This window comes from Perna viridis, chromosome 11 (assembly GCF_037379345.1).
Source record: "Perna viridis isolate PV_CMFRI_1.1 ecotype Kerala chromosome 11, ASM3737934v1, whole genome shotgun sequence".
Taxonomy (NCBI): domain Eukaryota; kingdom Metazoa; phylum Mollusca; class Bivalvia; order Mytilida; family Mytilidae; genus Perna; species Perna viridis.
In genome coordinates, this window is record NC_142455.1 from 8118949 (window position 1) to 8144886 (window position 25938).

At 33.6% G+C, this 25938-nt stretch overlaps 2 long non-coding RNA genes and 1 pseudogene across 3 annotated transcripts in view; 2 read left to right on the forward strand and 1 right to left on the reverse strand.

Annotated features, from left to right (window-relative positions):
- Positions 1 to 18830, forward strand: part of LOC148602841 (uncharacterized) — a 40418-nt gene extending 21588 nt beyond the window's left edge. The window contains exon 3 of the long non-coding RNA XR_015916323.1: positions 18628 to 18830. This is a non-coding gene — a long non-coding RNA (uncharacterized LOC148602841). The remainder of the gene's footprint in view (positions 1 to 18627) is intronic.
- On the reverse strand, positions 1970 to 4302 carry LOC148602842 (uncharacterized). Its single transcript, XR_015916324.1, has 3 exons — positions 3656 to 4302; positions 3475 to 3563; positions 1970 to 2679 (listed from the first exon to the last, which is right to left on the reverse strand). It is a non-coding gene; the product is annotated as an uncharacterized LOC148602842 (long non-coding RNA).
- LOC148602843 (uncharacterized) lies at positions 5069 to 16840 on the forward strand (annotated as a pseudogene). The gene is made up of 11 exons (XR_015916321.1): positions 5069 to 5095; positions 5829 to 5941; positions 6529 to 6654; positions 6935 to 7024; positions 7836 to 8355; positions 8572 to 8636; positions 9285 to 9805; positions 10088 to 10142; positions 12021 to 12444; positions 14348 to 14526; positions 14860 to 16840. The product of XR_015916321.1 is annotated as an uncharacterized LOC148602843 (transcript).
- Positions 18831 to 25938: the final 7108 nt, after the last annotated feature.

The window sequence follows — 25938 nt, forward strand, 5'->3', positions numbered from 1 at the left end:
GGTGAGACTGTTTGAGACTGGTCGAGACAAGTTAAGACTTGTGAAAACTTGGTCGAGACAGGTCAAGACTGTGTCAAGACAAGTCGAGACATGGTCGAGACTAGTTGAGACTAATTTGGACAAGGTGAGAATCGGTCAAGATAATCCAAGTATTTGTCAGACATATTTAGAAAAGATAAGACAGAGTTTACACTAGTTAGAACACAATGTACCCTGTTCAGAATTATATAACTTAGTATATAACAAACATAACATACAAATTACTTTCTGTTTATATTTAGAGCAATAAGATGGTATTGCACAAGCCACAAATACCCTTTTTATCTTAAAATTGTGTACATTTTACTCCAATTCCATGAAATTTTATTGTTTTCATACTCCCAGTCCAGTCAAAATGTTTTTGCAATGTACCATGTGTAATACAAATTGACACTTTTCATATCAGCAATTCTATATTTTCTTTTTTAGATAAATAAGATGGTATCGCATTAGTTACAATAGCTAACTTGTTTAAAAAAAGAGTACTTTTTGCAAATACTTTATGAAATTTGGTATATTTATTCTCCTGGAACGAGGAAAAACCTGTTTCCAATGATCCATATACAACAAATATGGAAATATTTTCATACGAAAATTACTCTTTTTATATTAAGAGCAATCAGTTGGTATCGCATTAGCCAACAATTCTCTACCTTCTGAAAATTGCGTATATTTTACCCACATTTTATGAATTTTCAAAATTTAATACTCAGAGACCAGTGAAAATTTATTTGCAATGTACCGTGTAAAATGAAATGGACATTTTTCATATCAACAATGCAATATAATTTTTTAGACTAATGGTATCACATTAGTTAAAATAGAGTGCTTTTATCACAATGATCCAAATCAACAAATACTGACATTTTACACATAAAAATATAAAATTACATGTAAAATGTTAGCAAATAATAAAATACGACGCACACGTACACTGTATATCATAAATTATTATTAGTTTCGTTTTGCAAGTTAGGTTTTCGAAAATTACCAATTACTGATAAGAATACTTCCGGTGGATACGATCATTCGTTTATCGTGCTTCGTGCAACATGTTTCGTGTGTTCGAGGTTTCCGGCAATCGTGTGCGTGTTTCGTGGGATCTTGTTTCGTGTTTCATGGGATCGTGTTTCGTGTTTCGTGTGCATTGTGTGCGTGGGATTGGGAACGTTACAGGTTTCAGGAGGTGTAGGCGTAACAATTTCACATCGGTAAGACGTTACAATCAAGTAAAATATCTTTTCATATCTGTCAGAGACTTCTTTATGTAGATCATTCGATGTACGATAACGACCATAAAACTTCTGTGATGATGCTATCAGCAACGGCTGAATAAATCCCTTTGAGATGTTGGTATATTGTAACTAAGAAAAATGCAATTTACGTTTGGAAAGTAAAAACCATCACATTTGAGATAAAGTTTCAATTCCTAACGTGTACCTTCCACCATACCTTTTTCCCGTTATATTAAATAAAAATAACGTGTAAATTATAATAGATATGACACATTCAGCCACTTAACTTTTTAAGGTTCGATTAAATGAGGCCTTACAATGCATATAAAGCGAAAATTGAAAGTTAAATCTACGCGTTAAAACCAGGATCATCGTGTAAAAATGCAATTACCGCCCCAGATAGCAAATAGATTTAGGGCCAAAATTGGCATTATGTTGGCACTCTCGTTGGGCCGACGATGGCAAATGATGTTGACCCAATAACATTTTGCTCGTCGGACTAACGTCATCCGCAAGGGTTAGCGCGATGTTGACCCAACGTCTGTCAACTAACATGTACGACACATCGCCAACAACTTGCCAACATCTTTTCCCCATTTTCCATCAACTTGCCAACATACTACCAACGGCTTTTTAGAGAGAATAGTAATTACTGGAGTGCCCTTTTTATTTTTGGTAATTTTAGTTGGAAACCAAACAATTTGCCCGCGTATAGCAAACATTTGATAAGAATAAGCACCCAATGTGACATAATATAGAAAACATTATAGTAAATAAAAAGTCAATAACTTAAAAGAAGGACATTCTTTTTTCTTCTATCTTTTATCATCATTTGTGAAAAATTTTAATCAACAAAAACTCAGTTGATATGTATATCTTTTAAAGTGCATATGACAGAGGGCAGCCATTCAACAGATTCTAATTTGGTTAAAAAATACAATAATTATTCAGTCATGTTTTTTGGTCATACTTTTTGCAATAGGAATGAGTAAAAAATAAAAATTGCAATGAATGAAAAAATATATATAATTTTTTATAAACAGGTTCTTTATGAATGTACAATGTAATATGTAAACAATAGAATTATGTACAATTTATCCATCCAGATTCCTAGAATTCACAATGTTTGATTTGCAAATCGAATCAATGTCTGTTTTTGCTGTGTTTCCCTCACTTTCTGTGTTTTTTTTTTTTTTTTTTTTTTCAACACTTTGCTTTCGCCCACCTTTTCGAGCAGCTGTATATAAAAACAAGTTCTTAACGATCTTACATGTATCGGCATCAATATCTTATGCAGTATCTTTCAATCCGAGCAGCTGTATATAAAAACCAGTTCTTAACAATCTTACATGTATCTGTGTCAATATATTATGCAGTTCCTTTCAATATGTTCTTCTTACAGCTCCTATAATGTAGAACATTGTCTGTTTCACTATCAAAGCAGATGTTCACGCTTGTTTGTTAAGTTCTTAATATTTGCCAAACGATTCTTGGTTTTATTTTTTATTAAGTAATCCCATTTTTTATGTAAACACACACACACACACACACACACACACTTCAATTATCAATGATTTTTTCATACAGAAAATTAAAGGCTTAACTGGTTTTCTTTTATTTAGATTCCTGTTGATGATTAATACAGTGTTTATTTTCCAGTATTTAAAGGAGGTGAGTTCGACGCGTACAATAATTATGTTGAACGACTGATGTTGGTAACAAGCGCCAAGATTTCGACTTCAAAGTCAGTCACTCATCTCGTTAACAGGCCAAACAATTTCGACCTGTCAAAGTCAATTATTCATCTTGTTAACAAGCACCAAGATTTCGACCTTTCATAGTCAGTCACTCATCCCGTTAACATGCACCAAGATTTCGACCTTTCAAAGCCAGCTACTCGTCTTGTTAACAAGCACCAAGATTTGACCTTTTAAAATCAGTCACTCATCTCGTTGACAAGCACCAATTCACACTTTCAAATCCGCTAAACAAACGAGGGTTTGACCATTTAATGTCAGTCACTCAGCCACGAAGGTAGTCTCTTTATGTCATACTAAACATGTAAGATTTGTTTTATGCAACAATAGGTTCAATCATATTTTTTTTGCAAAGCTCATAAGTACAAACATGTTTACTTACTACAGCAGGTCAATCTACAAAGTGTAAGAATATTTTACATTTATTATTTTATAATACTAACCTCCTCTTCCATTGGCGCTCCATTGCGCCTTCCTTTGCCATTGGAGGTCGGAAAATATTTACTCTTTCCGTGCTTTATCATCATGGAATCTAAGTAAACGAGAGGGAAGTTCAAAAAACATTATTTGCGAAAATCTAGCAAACTAAATATTATATCTTTAAAGTAAATGTAAAGAACTAACCTGTCAGTTGCCAGTAAGCTAGTTGAATCTTAAATACGATATACAAAGTACGACCTTATCGTTTGATTCTGTTGTGATGAAGTGCGCGCAGATTCTAAATTGCCTGGTGAATGTAAATTTGATAAATCCTACAGTCCTCTCTCTATCAAAACATCTGGTATTAATCACCGTTTTTAATTTGTGTTTTTATCTATATACATGTTATCAAAAGCAAGAGTTAAATGATACGCGATGATAACATTTTCAAGTATGCAAAAATTGTCATATTAAAAAACAATGCATCTATAATTCACTTAATAATATCTGATTAAGTATTGTTGTTTGTGTAATTTCAAATGTCAAATCATAAAAATAACACATAAACACAAATTGAGGAGAGTCAGTTATAAGTGGTAATTAAACACGTTTTACCATTACTCATTGAAATTAGAATCCGTAAAAAATGATGTCAAGATTTATGTAGCTATTTTCGATTAGAACACTGGCATGATGTTGTCTGCCCAACATCATACCAACCATTGACATATATATATAAAGGCCTGAAAAATTCCCAACGATGTTAGAACTGTCAAATTTGCGATGCAGACTTTTTGCAGGCGGTGTTGCGATAGATGTGACAGCGGTACGAGTTCGAGTACCGCGGATGGAAGGACCAAAAATTTGCATCGCAAAATACCACTCGAAGGAGGAATGACCCGGCCAGCGAAAGCTATATTTTTATATAGCCTAGCTGGCCGAGTGGTCTCAGGCGCTGGACTTAGTGCAGGCGGTGGTGCCATAGATGTCACAGCGGTACGAGTTCGAGTCCCGCGGAGGGAACGACCAAAAATTTGCTTCGCAAATTTGACAATTCTAACATCGTTGGGGATTTTTCAGACCCTTCTATAAGTTTACGTTATCTTCCTGTATCAAATTGATCCGATGGAGCAGTGTAGCGAATAGAATCGTCACATTCTGAGACGTTGTATATATATATACTGGTTTACTGTTCCCACCCCTTGTATTGCTCGGTATACATCAAATTCATTTTATTCCATCACTTTATATACTTAACATCTTTTGTTGCATGAAGTGTTTTGCTTAGCTGTTTGGTGTCTGGTAACGAAATAAATCAGAACGTATCGTTTTGTTATTCATTACTCATAGGAAAATACTAACAACATAAAAGAAAAAAACTATATTATAGAATCGATAGTATTAATGTGCATATAGTGCGATTAAAGTGTATACGACAGGAATGACGTTCCATACTTATTATTTCAGTCATATGTTCGGCTAACAACATGCGTTACATTGAGATATATTTAGATAAGGGAAATTCCGTAAGATTTTCTGAAAATTTTCAAAAAATCATTGAAGACAAACACGGACTAGTCTTTACAGACAGTCAAGATCAAGGTAAGAAGGTTTTATTCAGGCATATAATTTATCAATTACAAGGTAATTGGATTTAAAAGTAATAACTTACACCATTCAAAACATTATGTATGACCACTGTTACTATTTCCTTTCGGTTATAACGATTTTGAATATGAAAATGTGTATAACAGTTTAGTCGACTATTTCCCTAAGTCCAGAAATGCTTTTAATTCATTTACTGGATATTCATGAAATCGCCTTATGATTACTCGTTCATTAAAGAACTATCATGAAATCGGGGCTTTATGTTGCAAATGTTATCATTTATAGTCACAAATTTGATTAAGCCAAAATGAATTATTAATACTATTTTGAACTTTCAAAACTTATTTTAAAAGACTTCAATCATATACATTATTTCAAATTACCTCTTTCATTATACAAAGTATCGATTGAGTGTTTACATTTACCTTTAAAGCAATGTTGTGTTTTCAAAAAGTTAAAATCGAAATCGAAAATACAAATAAATTTACTGTCTTAATATTATACAATCAATAAATGAAGATCCAATGTGTTGTACAAGGTATGATTTTGATTTTGACAAGAAGCTTGTATTGGTATCATTTCATGAAATGGCAATCATAAAAAAACTATATTCTGTTAAGTGCCTTTCAATATTTTTCTTAACTGATCAACATCATTGCAAACGAGTCTCCCATGTTGACATTAAATTAAGCGAGGTCCATACTCTCAGCCTGCAGCGGTAACTCTAGAAGTCTATTGGAATGAACATAAATAGTGCATTTTTTATCAGCAGAGAAATGGAAAACAATGATAATCCTCCCGAGGATTCGCCCGGAGGAAGGAAAAACAAATCAACGTACATTGAAATCAATCCTTTACAATGCAGAGAATGTGTAGAAAATGGTATAATTAAATACACTTTTTTAAATTTTATAACAATTTCTGGATAATAAATATTAAGACGTGTTTTTCTGGCTTTTGTTTTGATTGCATCGTTACAAAAATGTATATATCAGCTATTTTATAATATTTCTACAATGCATATTTAGATTAAAATATATATACATGTTCCATTTACCAATGTTCACATGACATCATAAAGACAAGCATTTTTGCCTTTTTCCCTCCAGATGTGAATCAAAACAAAAAGTAATCTATGTAATTATTTTAACAGATAATAATGAATTCATGGTTCTTTGTTATATTAAACAAAACAATATTTGTTTAAATGTTGATCAACCGTCGAACCTAACATGAACTAAATAGATATGATATACCTTTTCTATGAACACTTTTTTTCAAAAAGTTTAAACAACCTGTAATGCAATTTATTTATATCAGTTATCTATAGAGTGTTTGAATTTTGAAAAATCTTTAGAAAAAGTGCGCTTTGTATAACTTAAATTTCTAAAAATGTTTTTGTGGCAAGCTGTTTCACAAAGCTAAAAATATTTGTTAATGTGCATGTGTCCGTCATTGTTTCTTTCTAGAAATCACAGAAGCTCTCACAATAGTGACACGAGACAATATGAAAAGTGAATCTACACAAGAAAGTTTTAAGAACTCACAAGTGGATGCAAACTGCAGTGCTGATGATATTCAGAATCAGCCAAAAGGTAAGCATAAACCTTCCAATTAATTCGTTTACCCTTGGGTCAGTTTTTAAGTGCTTTTTCTATCCATTATTGACAGTTAGATGCCAACTTTAAAACTCCTAGTATGTAATTATGTTTAATGATATTTAACAAAACATTTTTCAAGATCTAAGCATGTTGGCATATAAATCAAATGTGATTAAATACTATTATGAAAAAAAATATTACTATTTTATCAGGTTCATATAAAAAAGCTCAAATCATTACGTTTCAGTTTTTTGTTCTTTGAAATTGTTTTCAGTTAAAGATTTGTTGGAGGTAAATGTTGAAAATGACCCAACAGAGACTTTCAAAAAAGATAATTCCAGTTGTGGAACAACGACAGCCCAAGGTAAGAGACTTGTTGTGTATATGGAAATGTTGGATAATTGAGAAGTAGTCACATTTAAAAAAGTAAAAAGGAACGAAAAGGGTTTTCCCGAAGAAGCGACTGGAGGACAAATTGCATTGTTCACGCACACTTTTGGCCTGTTCAAACTTAGTTCTCTTTCTTTTCAACTGTATGCAACATTATTAAGACCTGTTCATAGCTGTTTTAGCCGGTTCCATCAAAAATAAGAAATGAAAATACGATAAACACGAAAAAAAAATTAAAACGTGGAAGCAGAAATTGACAAGGTGGATACAGGATCTTAAGTGAATGTTTATATGTTCAACAGCCGTGATTGGCAGGTCAGGGATCCCTGGAAAGGGTCACTCATGTTACAAAATTAGGATTCCTTTCATTTTCGTGCCACAGTCTAGCCTAGAAACAGAAGTAGTTAATACCTTGGTTTACATCATTGGTCTTTACACTCCAGGTGAAATAAAACACTATGGATCAATTATGCTGTAGTGGGGAGTGAAACAATTAGCCTACCCGCCAAAAATTAAAATAGTATGTGGATCTTTTGAATAAATGCTACATACATCAGTCTCATTTTAAAGGTCGTCCAATCTGGTTGTATTTGAAAACAAATTATACTTATTAAGCTAAAATAATACATCCTTAACAAAAAAGATGGAAAAATCCTAGACTGGATAAATGAAAATCATTTTGATATACTGTTGTATTAAATAAATATTTGAATTTTTTTTTGTTTTAAATGAATACATATACTGTCATGTAATCTATTGTTTTATCCATTGCATAATGGTTTTAGATATAAGTGATAGCATTAATGATGACAACTGCTGTGAACCATGTCAATACAGAAAAATAAACAAGATTGCTACAAAACATTGTACAGAATGTGACGAGAGGTATTGTGATGAATGCGCAGTAAACCATACCGTGCAGAAGCAAACGAAAACCCACAGATTGACAGACTTTCAACATGAGCCTGAACCTATAACTCTCCCCAGGTGCGAACCATGTAATAGCAAAGGTGTTAGTTCAACTGCGTCCTTTAAGTGTGTAGAATGTGATGAGATAATGTGCAGGCAATGCAAGGAGTTTCATATGTCTCAGAAAAGGAACAAGAATCACAATATAACAACTATCAACGACGGTCTAGATTGTGAACCATGCTCAGCTACAGGGGTAATTACAGCTGCCGTGTGTTACTGTGTTGATTGTGCTACACCCGAGGCCTTCTGTGCAGCCTGTGCTGAACAACATACCGCACTAAAAATGTCTAGAAACCACAAGATGTCAACGGACATAAAACATCTCCTAAATAGGTAAAAGACCTCTTTCACTTAATTCTTCTTTTAATTGTGTAAGGTCTGGCCTATGCCTTTTGTGTTCTGGTACAAAGATTTATTTTGTCATTTTGATGAATTTTTCAATATATTCGAGGTATTTCAAATGCATTTGAATATTTCCTTTTGAATTTTCTTTTTGTATTTTTCTTTGTTTTTGTTGCTTATGTGAATAGTTTTTGTTGTTTGTTTAAGCATACAAGAAGAATCCAAACAAGCTGATCCCCAAACCAGCGGTGGCGTAGAGGACAAACCATCTGGTAATTATTTAATGAATTACACAACGTTGTAGTATCAGCTGGATGACAATATCATTGTCAAATTTGATAAAAACAAAAATGAGATTGATTCAATTGTTTTCATTTGGAACAATCATTAGTTGATAAGTCCTTATCAATAGCCATTCAGAAGGTGTCCATCTACGAAAAATACATAGGATTGTTCCAGGCTTAAAAAAAGAACTTATATTTACTTTGAATGATGTTTAGAATGCTCCAAAGTATCAAGTATCTTGCTCTTAGCAACATGATAATAATTTGTTAACTGTGTTAGTCACTCATTTTATCATAATTTATCTCGGATATATTTTAGTAGAAGACTTTTTTGCTCATTACATAGTCTATTAGAAAATACATCAAGCTTAGTATAATATAAAACTGATACCTGAGTTTATCAAAATGAACCTTTTAAATTATTTTTAATTTTAATTTTGTATTAACTAAGAATAATTTGCAGTGTATCAATTAGGTCGGCGTATTTTATACAAAAAGTTATATATCCAAACTGCTGTCATAATCTTTCCATATCTTAAAAATATACAACACAAACAATTTAAAAAAACTGAAAACAAATTGAAATGCAATACATAATATCTACTGTTTTCTGAAACAATGTCTTGCCCTACATAGGTAATCAAAAGGACCTTCAGAGAGCAATAACAATGTCATGTGAACCATGCGAGTTTCAAGGTAATAATGCTGATGCAACACATTACTGCATTAACTGTGATGAAAGGTATTGTAACGACTGCACCCATAGGCATAAAGCCCACCACAAGACAGAAGGGCATAAGCTAGTAGACCTAACCACTTTAGGTCCAATTAACAGAAGATGCGATCCATGCGCTTTTGGTGGTGAAGAGAAATCTGCTGACTTTTTTTGTACAGAATGCGATGAATACATGTGCGAGAATTGTAAAAAAATATCATTATTCACAAAAGAAGACCAGAGAGCACACAATAAACAAAATATCCCATTTTCTTGCGTGTGATAGTTGTTTATCCATTAGCCAACAAGTTCCAGCAACTCTCTTCTGTGAGACATGTGAACAAGTAGAGATGTTCTGCGATCCATGCGCCCAACGGCATATGTCAACCAAACAGACAAGAGATCACAAGTTATCGGGAGATATGTTTGAATATAAGTTAAGGTAAACTTGAATCTTGGATATACATATATTGTAAAGTAATTGTTTTCATCGCATACTCCGCAACAGATTTATGGCAAATGAATAGTAAATGGGCAAAACAACACAAGGCTCCAAATCTAATGAAAAAAAGAAAAAATTAAAAAAAAAAAAAAAAACCGAAAATCAAATACAATAACCATTGATACCTTCATTTCATTCTTTCATATTCTGAAGAGCAGGAAAGAGAATACATTTCTTTATAATGTATCGACTACAGTTTATTACTTTTTTCATATAAAACAGAATATTGAGAGAGAAAGAAGAGGAAGACTATGCTGCAGCATTAACGAAGCATGCGGTAAGTAAGAAACCTATACACAGACTATATAGCTCCCTCATTGCTGTACTGTCAACAGGATCATTTGTCATGTCGGAGTACAAATTAATCCACATTCCAGAAAGAACGTGAAAAAATAACAGAATTTAATCCACTTGCAATTGAAATTAAATAAGATAAAAATTTACATTTAAAACTAAACAACCTCTTCTAATGCCATTAAAAGAAGAAAAGAAACGGTACAAAGTTAATTACAACTGTGCCAATGTTTATAATTTCAAGAATCTGTAAAAGTTCATTAAAGTAAAGCAAATTTTATCAGTTAACCCCTTTTGAGCTCACCCGGCCGACGGTCATGTAAGCGATTGCCATCACTTGGCGTCCGTCATCGTTAATAATTTGTCAAAATTCTTCTCCTTTGACACTACTTGACCAATTGGAACCAAACTTGGCATGAATATTCTTTTGAGTATTCTGCATAGAATTGATTTGATGATTTTTAATCCGTTGAAAAACATGGCGCCGTTACTAAAAATATAACAAAGGAGTAAAACAGTAGCACATATCTCCAAAACCCTTAAGTTTAGCTAAATTCTGACATTGGGTAAAACAACGTTTTTTTTTGCTATTTTTAATGTTTTTTTTCTCGTTCAAAAATCTTCTCCTCTGACACTACTTGATCATGGAGTTGAAACCAAATTTGATAAGAATGTTTCTAGAGGTATCTTGCATAGAACATGTGTGGGGATGTTTAATCTATCGAAAACATAGCCAATGTTACTAAAAATGGTACATAGGGGTAAGACAGTAGTTTTTCGCATATATCTCCAAAACCGTTAGGTTTAATTAAACTCTTTCAATAGCTGAAATGATCCATGTTATTAGGACTACAAAAGTCGTCGGGGATAAAAGTCATCAGACAACTCCTTATAAGAGTTATTGCACTCGAAAGTGGGAAAATGGCGTTTGGTTTTAAATTTTCAGCCAATACCTTGAAAACTATCATAGATAGAAAGAAACATTCATTTGCTGAAATAATCCTTATAAGTCCTTCGATAGATTTCTTGAGTCAAAATTGTTGGACCACTTCTTCTTAAATTTATTGCCGTTGAAAGGCAAATTTCTACCAGGTGAGCGATTCAGGCTACCTGGGAACCTCTAGTTCAAAATAGTTCAACTTTGATAAAAAGAGAACATCTCAATTTTCCAATCAAGGTCAAGGACCCTCATGAGTTGTAGAATCCAAAAATTATTAGGATATGCTGATAATCTTATTTTGTCCTGTCCAGTAACGGAGCAAGCCCTAAATTATTGACGCATTAAAATTGTTTGATGTCAGTAATTTGGCTACCACATAAGGTAAACAGTTTGTCATCTTATTAAGTGGATCAAATCGAGAGTTTGGTGCTCAAGTTACTCCAAAATGAGATTAGATGATGCAACCTGATGTCGCGAACCGTTTTCATATGCTAAGACCACTTTAGACGTCGTAATGTCGAAACTGTGCAGTATGTCTTAAAATTACTCATGTGAAACCGCACATTGTATGTGAAAAAATTAAGGACCGACGAAACCTAGTCGTCAAAACCAAAAAAATGTTGCGTAAGCTTTCATTCTTATTTTTGCACTTCACAAACGGTAACACCAGATAAATAATTTGATCCGCCCGCTATTGGTCCTGGACTCCAGGAGTAGTCATTTCAGGGAACTCTCTCACGTAGAATATTGATAAATACGAATTTTATTTATTTTCTTATTCTTTTCAACCAAACGATAAATTGCTGCTTTTCATACAGGTGTTGTATTGTTTCTTTTGTAAACTAGTTTTTTCTGTTCTCACAGCATTAACTTTACTAACAATCAGTGCGTGATTTTATATTCCTTTGTTTTATTTCAAAGGCTGAAGACGGCAAATGTCTTGGACGACCTTATACAGTTGACGCTGTGCACTCAAATTCCTTATTACTCCAGTGGGATGATGTTAAACTCGAAGAAAGTGAAGCGTACCAAGTTATGTTTAAAGACGTCAAGGGGAAATGGAAGGTTTACAGAAACACAGCATCAAAGCCAAAAATAGATATAGATGGGTTACAGCCAAACACCACCTATGTATTCCGGGTGAGAGTTGTAAATGATATGAAAGGTACAGAGGATAAATTTAGTGACGAAAGTGAGCCTATCACTACTGGGGAGTCACCAGCGGGTGCCATGATGAAGATGTCACAACTAGTGTTTAATAACCCGATGCCAGTACACGCGTTACCTCTGAAAGAGGACCGACGTGCAAGAAATGAATGGGCAAAGACGAGAAAAATGTATTTAGGTAAATTGCATAAAATATTGAATAAACAATTCGTATTTCCATCTACTGTCATTTTTAGATGCTTGGAAAGGTCTTCGGATTCTGATGGAATGATAAGCTCGCATTATCAAATATACGAACGTATACAGTTCCTACATGCAATTTCCATATGACCAACGAACGCGTTCCTATCAAATATGCAAATTAAAAACAAATGAAACATTTCTCGTTGAATTAATTAATTCCGCGCTTTTAGTGATAGAACACAGTTGCTCTTATCATTCAAGGCGACTGCTCACTTTGTAACCATAATTAGAAATTTCAATTACAAAATCATGCCGTGCAGACAATTTAGAACGGGTGAAAGAATATGTCTTATCCGTTTCAACAGTATCGTTAATGGCACCGTCTGGTTCGAGCAATGTTATTTAGTGTTGACATTTAAGACTGGCTTCATTGGATAGTTTAAAAATTCCGGCTAATGTTCGTTGTGTAAAAGACAATGATGCCAACGCTAATAGAAGGCATGTCTGGATAACTACATTTCCCTTCAGTATATACCAAACGAACCACATCTACCTATCTAAAACTGATTTTAATAGTTATAGAATTCGCTGTTCACGAAAATGCTGCTACGAAAATTAATCTACTGAAGGTGTTAAGTATTGAACAATTCAATATGAAGGACAAATGTACAAACATTAGCTATTTATATTTTGTCGGCAAACTAGCCCGAATGAGCAGTGGCCTTGACTGATAGATACTATTAAAATATATATTATTTCACTTTCATATTCGTACGACTATTTGAATTGGAATGATTAGTTTGCATTGTTGATTTTGATATAAATCAAAATTGATAATATGAATATCTAACAAAAGTTTATTTTTACAAATCATCTTCCAAATATACCGAAGATGTTTACAAAACATATTTGTTCAGTGTGGTGGACACGTTTTTCAACAAACGGTCGGCATTCCAATGGGAACAAATTGTGCTTCTCTACTTGCTGACCTATTCCTTCACTCTTATGAGGCTGACTTTATAGCTCATCTGATTCGACAGAAAGAATATCGTTTAGCCAGATCCTTTAATCTCAGTTTCCGCTATAAAGATGACGTATTATCTTTAAACAAACCTAATTTGGGGGATTTGGTATATTGCATCTACCCCAAAGAACATGAGATAAAGGATATCACAGACACTGTGAGGTCAGCCTCATATCTTGACCTACACTTAGAAATTGATGGTAAAGGAAAACTGTTGACCAAACTTTACGACAAACGTGATGACTTTTCATTCAAAGTTGTCAACTTTCCTTTCATCTGTGGCAACATCTCGTCAGCACCTGCGTATATATGGAGTGTTCATATCGCAACTCATACGTTATGCCAGAGCTTGCCAAGACTACGCAGACTTTTTGCATCGCGCTAGAATTTTAATAAATAGGCTTGTAGAGCAGGGTTATGTTGCTACAAGATTGATGTTATCATTACAAAAGTTTTATGGTTGTCATCGTGAACTCGTGGACCGTTACGGTGTATCCATCTGCGACATGAAAACTGAATTGTTCAATGTGTCATAGTTTTCCTTTCCTTTTTCGTCTACCCCGGACTTTACTTTTGATGAGCAACTCGGCGGGTGTGTCTAGAAAAGCAGATGACGCTTACTCTACCGGTGCACCTGGTCCATTATCCCAGTTTTAGTGGAGTGCGAGTTGCTCATTTGCATTTGTTACTTTGTATTTATGAGTATAGTTACTTTATGGTCTTTGTTGTGTATGTCTGTTTTCCATGTCTGGTGTTTGTCCCTGATTACATTCTTTGATTACCGCTGTAACCTTGGTTTCATTGATTACTCTTTAACTGTTTTTGACTTTAACAAATCATTAAATATAATATCCTTGTATTAATTCTATTGAAGGAACTAATGACAGAAATCCTTTCTCCAAAAATGTAATGATCGTTGGAGCCACTGGATCAGGAAAGAGTACTTTGGTGAATGCTATGGCTAATTACATTATGGGGGTTACATGGGAAGACCCATTTAGGTTTACTTTGGTAGATGTCGAAACCGACGAAAAACAGATGGAAGGGGACCAGGTATTTGTTATAACATCTTATTCCTTAAGATTTTATTTGAAGTCAATGTTTGCATGTTAAGGGCATTTCTAAATCTTGCAATATTCGAGGATAAACGTAAAAGTAATTTGATAATATAACCGAACGTATCGTTCAGAAATATACATTCGGTTTTCTTTCTCTATATATCTGGTGTTCTTTCAGCAATTGAAATCCTTTTTTACTTTGTTTTTCCATTAGCCGGAAAAAAATAGTTCACTTTTAAAAAGATAGTTTTATCTAAAATATAATATGAATGTCATAAAGCATGTAATTTAGTATTTAATAATAAATGATTGGTATATTTGCATTTAGGCTCGATCTCAGACACAATGGATAACTTGCTATACGATATACCAGACAGCCTCTAACAAGTTACTTTTCACAATAAACCTCATAGATACACCAGGTTTCGGAGACACCAGGGGAATCGATCATGATCAACAAATTGTCAAACAAATCAAAGATTTATTCTGCTCTAAAGGGGACCAATGTGTTTCTACCATTGATGCCGTCTGCTTCATTCTGAAGGCTCCTGATGCCCGCCTGACACCTACACAAAGCTATATTTTTGAGTCTATCCTATCCTTGTTCGGAAATGACATAAAAGACAACATATGTACCCTAGTTACATTTGCTGACGGACAGAAACCACCAGTTTTGGCCAGCCTTGAAGCTTTGGAGCACAAGACCCTTCCGTACGATAGGTATTTCACATTTAATAACTCTGCCTTGTATGTTGACAATTCGTCTTGTGCAGGAGTTCAAGCTCCTTTCTTCTGGGAAATGGGCATGTGTAGCTGTAAAGCTTTCTTCGACCACCTTGAAACCTTGCCATCGAAAAGTCTTGTTCTCACTGCTGAGGTTCTAGGGCAAAGGGAAAGTTTAGAAAATACTATCGAGCACCTGTACCAAGAAGTTGACAATGGTTTATCTAAGATTGGAGTCCTAGAACAAGAAATTGATATCTTTACAAAATACAGAAGAAAAATACGAGAAAACAAGGATTTTACATACCAAGTAACAGAAAATGTACAAGAAATCGTAGAGATATCTGGCAACAGGCAATATACGACCAACTGCCTGACTTGTAATTATACATGCCACGAAAGCTGTGCGTACGCAAACGATGAAGACAAAGCGCGATGTTGTGCAATGCGTAATGGTAGCTGTATTGAGTGCCCTGGTAACTGCCACTGGACACAGCACAAAAATACCCCATATATCATCAAACTGGTTCCAAAAAAAGTCACAAAGAAATACTCTGAAAAACAGAAAATATACGAGGACGCAACTCAAAAGTCGTTATCGCAAGAGCAAATACTTACTGAAATGTGTAAAGACATAGAAATGTTAGAATTTGCAATTTCAGACAGAATGAGTCACATTGCGGATTGCAACAACCGCCTAAAAGAGATAGCCTTGCGCCCAGATCCAATGACTGTGGTACAGTACTTAGAATTGATGATTGACAGCGAAGGACGCGAGAAAAAGCCGGGATTTCAGAACAGGATAGGCGTTCTACAAAAATGCAAGAAGAAAGCCCAGTACGGTAAATCAGTGCAAGTTTTTACCGATCGTTTGCAGTGGACAAGGAAAAATCTGCATGACACAATGAACCAACCGGGAGAGGACACATCTGCTTCTAGAAACATTCTCGAAGGATTTAAAAATCTGGGGAAGAGATTGATTGATGCAATCAAAGTATAAGTAGGATGAAAGTTCTCTGAGACATCCAAGCGCACTACAAAATCAAATGGTGCATTCATGTGTGATAATGTAAGAACAGTGTATGCTACATTTTGCAATTGTGTGTGCAGGTCTTTTTTATTATGACATTACTTTCATAAACAAATGTTTTATGTAGGATTTTTTTTACTTCAGTAATCCATAATTTGTACCATTGATTATGATTAACGAATTTAACAAACCCTACAAAAAAAGGAAAAATAAAAGGTGATCAAATATGTAACGTTTGTAGTATAGACAATTATATACCGTCAAAATTAATCATATTTGCACTCAAATTTACAGATGTATTAACTATGTTTTGAACCTTACAAAGTCGTAATTTCATGAAAATTTGTAATTTTTATTAAGGGTTTGTTAAATACATCAATTAATGTGCTTTAACAACATGTTGCTTTGAATGTCAGGCTGCTAACAGTAGGGAGTGGTTTCTGTGTGTATCATTTTAGCTTCTTTTGTTGTGAAAATAAATATCGGTTTGTGTTTTGTTAGTATAATAATAAGTAGCTATTAGCAAAATAAACTGCCGGTTTAGATTGCAGAAAAATTGATAGATCGATAAAAATGTACCGTTTACAGAACCATTCGAATAACATTTTGATGCAGAGGGTCTAGGTTACCAGTAGCCGCTCTTTGGGAGGGGTTGATGATAAGATATTTACCACGTTTATTTAAACATTTTGAATAATTGAGTAAATGATTGCCTGCCTCCCTTTAGTACCTTATCAGTTCTCCCATTCTATTAATTTCTGTATCCACGCCTGGACCACGATACCACGACACTATCATCTTGGTCTAAATGGAAGGGAGAGCGACTTCATATGTGAAGATTGTGTTATTTGGACACGAAAAATGTTTCTAAATAATGCTTCTTCTGAAAGACAGGCTTATACGTTGAATTTCTTATAAGAAACTTTATTTAATTTTGTTAGTTTATTCTACTCAATGGATGTTGCATTACAGCTATTGACCTGGGGCACTGTTTTAAATAATGACATCAAACGTCATATATTGCGCCTGGAATTTATCAGCCCATAAAAAACTACGTTGTAGTATAAGCCAGTAAGAGTGTTTTCAGTAAAATCTTAATGGAAAAGAAGGGATCACTCACTCATGTTTGCTCCCTGTCTTTAGTTTTTTTTTAAGGAATTGGTTACCAAGTAATATTCATTGTTTCACTCTTTATTGTCCATTAATTTTGCGGAACTGAATACTATATTTTTATCGACGCCTATTAAAATACTTTAAAAGTGCCTTCTTCCAACTTTTTTAGGTAAAAAAATACTCTTAAAAATTTATTTTACGATAACAAGTGACAAATTGTGTTGTTCAAAAACGGTCTTTTCATCCTTTGTGCAAGCATTCTACTCCAGTAATATAGTTTGACCTTCCTGTAACGTGTAACAAAACTAATAAGTAGTAAATGGGACGGAAATCTGCGTTTTAGAAATACCTCATTTGTTTCTCATCATAAGTATATTTTGTGACACCTCAATCTTGACATAATCAGTTTCCTTTTGAAGAATAGTGCACATCATATTGAATATAAACATACCAATCATATAAATATTGCAAATTTCGATATGCCATGTACTTGTTTCAAGAGTAATCTCTAGAGAAGTACTTGTTATTTACTTAACGTGAGGTGTCTCTCTTTTAAGCATAGCTCTAATTAGATTCAGTTCGAATAGGCAATTTCTTATAATCTCACTGCTTTTTAGCAATAATACTTTACAATTATGACATTGTGATTAATCACTGCTTCGCTTTAAGGGCTTAGGCCAAACGACTGGCTCACTCTATTTTTGAAATACGATATGTTTTCTATGACAAAGATAATTAAATGTGTATCTTCATCTTGATATAGGCGAAGGAGGTTATAACACCAACTGATTATTGCTTGTTTTGTGCGATTTGGTGACAAAATACGTTATTTGATCTGCTTGGTAAACGGTATCGATACATGCAAGATATTAGAGAATAACCGTTCATAAACAAAACTTAAGAATTTATTTTGTTGCTAATCGCGGTAAAAGAGGGACAATCCTGGCGGTTTTCCTTGACCATGCAATATATGTTAATGTTATAGTGTTAGATAGGTACGCGTCGTCAATAAATAGTTATACTATTTTTGAATAGGCTGTGCATTAAATGTATCAAAAGCAAACGAGTATTGCATTATGCAAGCAATTCGTTTGTATGTTTGTATGTGTGTTTCAATGAATACATATTATATGTGATATACGTTACGTCAAAGATGTTAATGCTATATTGGAGTTTCTAAATAATAGTGTGACTTGTGTACTATATTTAAGTACTCTATTTTTATTACGGGCTCTTCGGAGTAGAATGGGGAGACGGAGTAGATATTAGCCTAACTGACGGGACCAATACTTAAGAACAGTCTTGTATCTTAAATATGTATAGAGACTGAAAATGTATAAATTTTGAAACAAAAATTTTCAAATATTTCGAGATGCTTAGTAATTATGATTTAAACTCATTCTGTATCTGAATAAAATCCAGTTGATTTTTAATGCGTTTCAGCAGGACAACCCTAACAACAATGTTTCATTACCACTTCAAGGATATTGACATTTAAATTTAAAGTTTTTGTGGTTAAGACAAACTAAAATTGTCCAAGTCACTTGTACACTCATGTGTACAAGAGAAACACGACTTTGAACATCATGACGAAAAGGTGCCACAAAAATCTATAATTTTCTATTCATTCGTCGTCAATTGATACAGGCAGACACTATGTTGTTTTTTTTTCACAGATACAATCAAAGGCATCCATGGTAACAGTTTATTATACAAAAAGTCAAATCACATAATTTTGAGACAAGATCACTATAAACCTTACAAAAAACAAAACAAAACAAAACAAAAACAAAAACAAAAAAAAAAAAAAACACACACACAAACACAAATTTACCAACAGTAAACAAGAATTCAATATTGATGCTAGATCCAAGTTATCGTTATGTACAGCCTCTCCACAAGGTCGTGTTGCTGACCTCGTGAACGGTGAATGATGTAAGAGAGAAACTAAAATGATTAGCAGATTAATTCTAGTAAAAATATGAACGACGAATTCATTTGTGTATTTGGGAAGGATATAATATCGAGCTTGTATCTAGAAAGTTGGCACACTGTGACAAGCTCTTAAATGTAAAAAGAGGTAACAAATGAAACTTGATCGGATAAAATACGAAACATTATAGTTTATTTTTGATGGTATACACGTGAACACGTAGAACAGCAGTGATATAACAGCCATACCATTGGTTTTAATAAATAGTAGCCCCCTCCCCCCCCCCACCACCAATAAAAAAATACTGTAGCATCAAAACAATTTAGAAATATCATAATCTAAATGCATGGCCAAACCATGAAAATGGAGAACGAACACAGACAATCTACATACACAATGTAGGTAATTGAATACAGTAGAATTACCTGTAAATACTGAATATAACGGAAACAATTCAGACAACACAAAACAAAACTGTAACAAAAAAGCACTTGCAATATAATTCCCAGCTCCACAAGGATGGCACCCATTGCATTGCAAGTGAGTAGAGTTCGGTAGGCGAAACACTGTCACTCCGGTAAGACGTTACAATTAAGTAATATATGGTTTCACATCTGTCAGATACTTTTTATATAGGCAAATCAACATACGGTAACGACCATGAAACTTCTGTGGTGATGCTATCAGCAAAGGCTGCATAAATCCCTGTGGGATGTTGGGATATTGCTTCTATGAAAAATGAAATTTATATTTGTAAAGACCATCACGTTTGATATAAAGATTCAATTCCTAACTTCTCGTGTCATCTATGTATAGGTTAGGTGAAGCTAAACAATGTATCAGTTGTCCTCTGAATTTTGCCATCATTCAGGTAGATCAAATGTAAGTAATCCGTGAATTAAGGATTTAAAAAGAAAAAAAAATTATAAAAAGAGAAACAAAATTAAAGAACTGGACTAATTGCTGTTCTTTTCTGTAGCAGGCCTTGCAAAAACTAGCTTCATATGAATACAGAACCATAAAAAAAACAGAGAATAAACGAATTAATATAAAATACAGCAATACTTTAAAAAAAACATTTGTGGTCTCATTTTTTCATCCAGAAAAAAAATCTCTGAAAAGGGTTGCTGCCAGAGGAATTTCCTTTTCATTATTCCTAACCAAATACCGAAAATGTGGGACACAAATAAAATTTTAAGCAGGTGTTTTTTTTTTTTTAATCCTGTACAATACATAATTACAAAATATTTTGAAAAGAAATATCGAAGGTGCAAACGATGGAAAATCTCCAGACATGTTACATCAAAAGGCCATAATACAATACTAACCGTAAATATTGATATACACAAAAAATACGAACAGCGAGACCCACCTTAACCTACTTTAACGCGCAAACTCTAATGCATATATTTACTAATGATTTTAACGCGTTAAATACAACTTTAACACGTTAAATGTATTTCATTGGGTTACTGTCAGGATATTTATAAATTCTGTTGGCTTACATTTTCATTTCGTTGGGGTTGTTGTATTTACCATACATATTCCAGTTATATTTTAAAAGAAAAATTGACGTGTAAATGGAAATATATATGGCACATTTGATCACTTTGAAAGTTTTGACTATAAAATGGCGTCTTAAAATGCATGTAAAGCAAAAATTAAAAATTATATATAGTTCATAAATCTTATGCGTTAAATCTATAATCATCGCATTAAATAAGAAATAACGCATGCACATTTTTGACATAACGGTCTTTCATACATATCAACTAGGGTGCTCCTAGCTGGTTTATTGCTCCCGCTCCTTGCAGAGCACCTCTTGTATTGCTCAAAAAGTTGTTCTTTTTTCCATTAGTTTATATACTAAACATCTTTTGTTGCAGAAAATATGTTGCCTAGCTGTGTTGTATACATACGGTAACGAAAAAATAAGAACGTATCGTTCTGTAATTAATTACTCATAGGAAAACACTATCAACATAAAACAAAATCTTATAGAACGGATAACATCAATGTGCATGTAGTGAAATGAAAGTGTATAAGACAGGAATGGCGTTCCATACTTATTATTTCGTTACACATCTACTAATAATAAGAAATGGTAACAAGAAGTGATACATTTAGAGGTACTAAAATAATGGAAATTCCGTACGAATTTTCTGAAATTTTTCTGAAAATTTTATAACATAAATGAGGAATAGACTACGGTAAAGGTTACTTTTACAGCCTGTGAAGATCAAGGTAAGGAGGTTTTATTCTGGCTTATAATGTATTAATTACAATGGAAGTTAATTGGATATACATAAGGAGTCGTTCGACAACTTGGATCCTCGCACATTTTTGTATGCCTTATCATAAGGATCATTTCAGCTATAAAAAGTTTTTTTTATCCATTATCATTTTCGAGATATTGACTAAAAACTGCTAAAACCTCAGTTTTCGCCTTTCAAGGCCACTTACTCTAACAAGGGGTCGTCTGACAACTTTGATCCTTTAAGACTTTTGTAAGCCTTATGATAAGATTCATTTCTGCAGTTGAAAGAATTTGGCTTACCGGTCTAAGAGATATAAGAGAAAATCTTCTGACTGACCCCTTAACGACGACGGACGACGACAACGGACGCCAAGTGGTGGTAATAGCTCAAATAGCCTTCGGTCAGGCGAGCTAATATATGATTAAATTGATCATATGAGCATTTATTTCATTTTGCGCTACATGTGCGAATTGTAGGCGTTGCAATATCTCCCTTAATGGCCTTGTAATTATTCAGATATATATCACTCGGGTTCGTTTGAGGGCGAAACACTACTCAAATAAACTGTACCTTTCAGAAAAACAAAACCTATATATTCAAAGTTAGTAAGTAGTACAATTCTTCTACAAACTAATTATTTTTTAAGACGATCTTATTTAAAAGATTAATTACAAAGTATGGTGACTTTTGCACCAATTATGGTGTGTCATTATTTTTCCGTTGACTTGATAGTGCAATTACAAATATTACACTTGTTTCCAAACAATTATATATTTATAAACAGAAGTTCCAAAACTCACAAAAATATATGGTTATATTTCTACTTTAATGACATTTATGGACAAAAAAATGATAATTAGTGAAGAAGAGAAATTCTTAATTGTTAATTGCAAATTGTATTCCCTTCCTATATATATTTATTTGATCAAAATGAAACAAATAAACAAACAAACAAATAGGCAAATGAAAAAAAAGACGAAATCAAAAGAAACAAAAACATCTTGAAAAGAGGAAAACATTTTATGGGTTTAATTCTCTTGGGATTAACAGTCAACTATTAAAGTGAACGGAGTATTCCTGACCTTGTCGAGTTTCATGAATAAAATTAACCTAAATTGTATCTGCTCGGTACACCGACCTTGATACTTCACCTGTCAATGCGTCACCTTCTCTAACAATGTGGTTTCACAATGATGCAATGATGTTTGCCAGTCTAACATCCACTAAAATATCCCCTGACCTTAGAACTACTATTTCATGATATTGCATTCTTACGAAAAATTGGTGTAATTGTATCATTATGATGGTCTATTTGCACTATAAAACGACTCGTGGGGTTACTACTCCAAAGCGTTCCATCTGGACAAAAACAAATTTGCTCTAATCCAGATAAATTTGATTTGTCTCGGTCCTTTAACGTAATAATTATATCTATTACGACATCTTTAATATCAAATAAAATTTATTTCAGAATCATTCATTCTTTGATGTCTCCTCTCTTTGCACAAATTACACAACAGTTTTTTACATCGACATCTTATATTTGGATCCGCATTACATATTTGACATGAAACTGCAGAATCTTCTGTTTTAGGTTTAATTTTCGTAACAGATCCTGCAGTTCGCATATTTCATAACTGAAGCATTATATTAGGTTAAGCATTGTTGTATATACACGAACAGATTTTGGCATTACTGAAAGAGTAATCAAGCAAACCAAGGATCTAGCGGAAATCAAAGGAGGGTAATCCAGGGACAAAGACCAGACATGGAAAGCAGACATACACGACAAAGAACATTAACTAACTAAAATAATACATACAAAGTAAAAAGCAAATGAGCAACTCGGAGTCCACTAAAAACTGGAAGCATGGACCAGGTGGGACGATAGCGCTAAGCGTCATGTGCTTTTCTAGAAACACCCGCCGAGTTGCTCATAAAAAAATTAAGTTCGGGGTGGATGAAAGAGGAAAGGAAAACTATGACACCATGAACAAATCAGTTTTCATGGGGTAGATGGATATATCGTAACGATTCCACGAGTTCATGATGGCGACCATAAAACCTTTGTAGTGATGACTTCAAATTTGTAGCAACGTAGCCCTGTTCCAGAAGCCTAACTGTAAGAAGTCTAGCGCGATACAAAAAAGTCTTCGTAACCTTGGTTCCCTTGGCTACGCTATAACCTTGGTTCCCTTAATTAATCTTTCGTAGTTACGGCAAGTTCTGGCATAGCGTACGAGTTGTGATATGAAAACGCCATACGCAGGTGCTGAAGGGATGTTGCCACAAATGAACTTTCCATTTGTTATATTCTTAAATGTTATCTTAAATTACTATTTTGATTCATTAATTTTGAATGGCTGTTTGAACCATTTCAGTGCTTTGAATGTCTGACATGTTTGGTTTATAAAGTATAAAATTCTGTTTGAAATTTGTATATGAAAAAAATCACATTTATCGGTGATCTAGCCCTTTCTCCTTTGTAGTGTGACTTACTACTACTTGTTGTTTTCTTATTATACACGTATTTCACATTAAAATTTCAAAATTCGATAAAAAATGTAATGTAAAACTTAGCTAAAAGAATTAAAAAAAAAGCATGAATATATGACTATATTATGTCATTAACCTCGAAAAGGTAAATATAGTGATTTTTAAATCCAACGACATGCATTCAATTTGTAAAATAAAGAAAACAAATTTCACATACTATATAATTAACCTTATACAACTAAGCATGCATGCATGGAGAGTAACCTTGATATATGAACATGATTCGAATGAATTTTTATGCGATCACAATCAAATATAATTTAATACAATAAGAAAAAAAAAGTGTTATTGAAAAATATATTTGATTGAACAATAAGAAGTTAATTGGACGTGTAATGTCTTCCCATGTTATCAAAGACTGTAAAGAATTCAAAAGAATTGGCTCTTGTTTGAAATACGCATCTAAGCATCTAAAGTGACAGTTGTAACACTAGTGACAAAACAAAGACAACTTAAATAGAAAACAAAGGAAATGCATGTCCTCTAATGAATAAATAAGAAAAATGAAAAAAATGAAACGCGTTTTTTTTGTTTTTTTATTTTTTTTTTCTTATTCAAACATTTTTTACAAAACCAAAAAAAGACTTTAAAAAGTTCCCTGCAAAGGTTGCGTTTGTGAGATAAATACATCTGATATACGAATGAATGGAAAATCAGAGGATGTTAACGTGATCAAAATGTAAAATTAGGATATAGAAAAAAACTAATTCAACCTGTTATAATTTTAAGAACATTTTGTAACGAATAATCAGATATCTATTTAGACATGAATTCAAAAGCATTATTATGAGAGGTATTACGAAGTATTTTCTAAATCAAGAGACGTTTGAATAAAAATAGAAAAGCAATATTCTCATGGGCTGATCGATACGTTTTGAAAAGGAGGAGTACCAGCCGGCAGAAAAAGGGGTGCTAGGACCTAATTTGCCATTTTTGTCAATTTTACACATGAAATGACAAAGTTTCCAAGAGTAATCAAGGGAATCAAGGTTATAGCGGTAATCAAAAGAATGTAATCCAGGGACAAAGACCAGACATGGAAAACAGACATACAAAGAACATAAAATCATACATACAAAGTAACAAAAGCAAATGAGCGACTCGGACTCCACTAAAACCTGGGAGCATGGACCAGGTGCACCGGTAGGGTAAGCGTCCTCTACTTTTCTAGGAACACCCGCCGAGTTGCTCATAAAAAGTCAAGTCCGGGGTAGACGAAAGAGGGAAGGAAAACTATGACACGTTGAACAAATCAGTTTTCATGGCGCAGATGGATACACCCTAGCGATCCTCGAGTTCATGATGACGACCATAAAACTTCTGTAGTGATGACCATAATTACAAACATCTGCACCCCCTTGATCAGACACTAATTCTAAATATACTTAATACATTTGTACCTCAGAGACATGTAGAAAACAGACAGATAGTATGACATGGGCAGGGTTCTGAGCGCTATTTAGTCTCCATTTACGCTTCTATCTGCTTATTCTTTGGAAACCTGGACTCGCACGGTGGCATCACGTTTGTTATAAAATTTCGATTTCAAACCTCATATATCGAGGTTTAGGTCTAGTTGATAAGTAGAAAATGGTTTCTCCCACTCTCAACCATAATAATTAAGCTGGTGATTGAAAATGCAGGTGTGGTGATTACATGTACCATGAATCTCGAGTGGAAAATAATTCAAACCACTCATTACTGAAGGGACATCTACATAATTATACAAGTTCATTTTGGTAGATCTAATTTAAGTAATCCGTGATATTATGATATATCTAGAATTTTCATCAC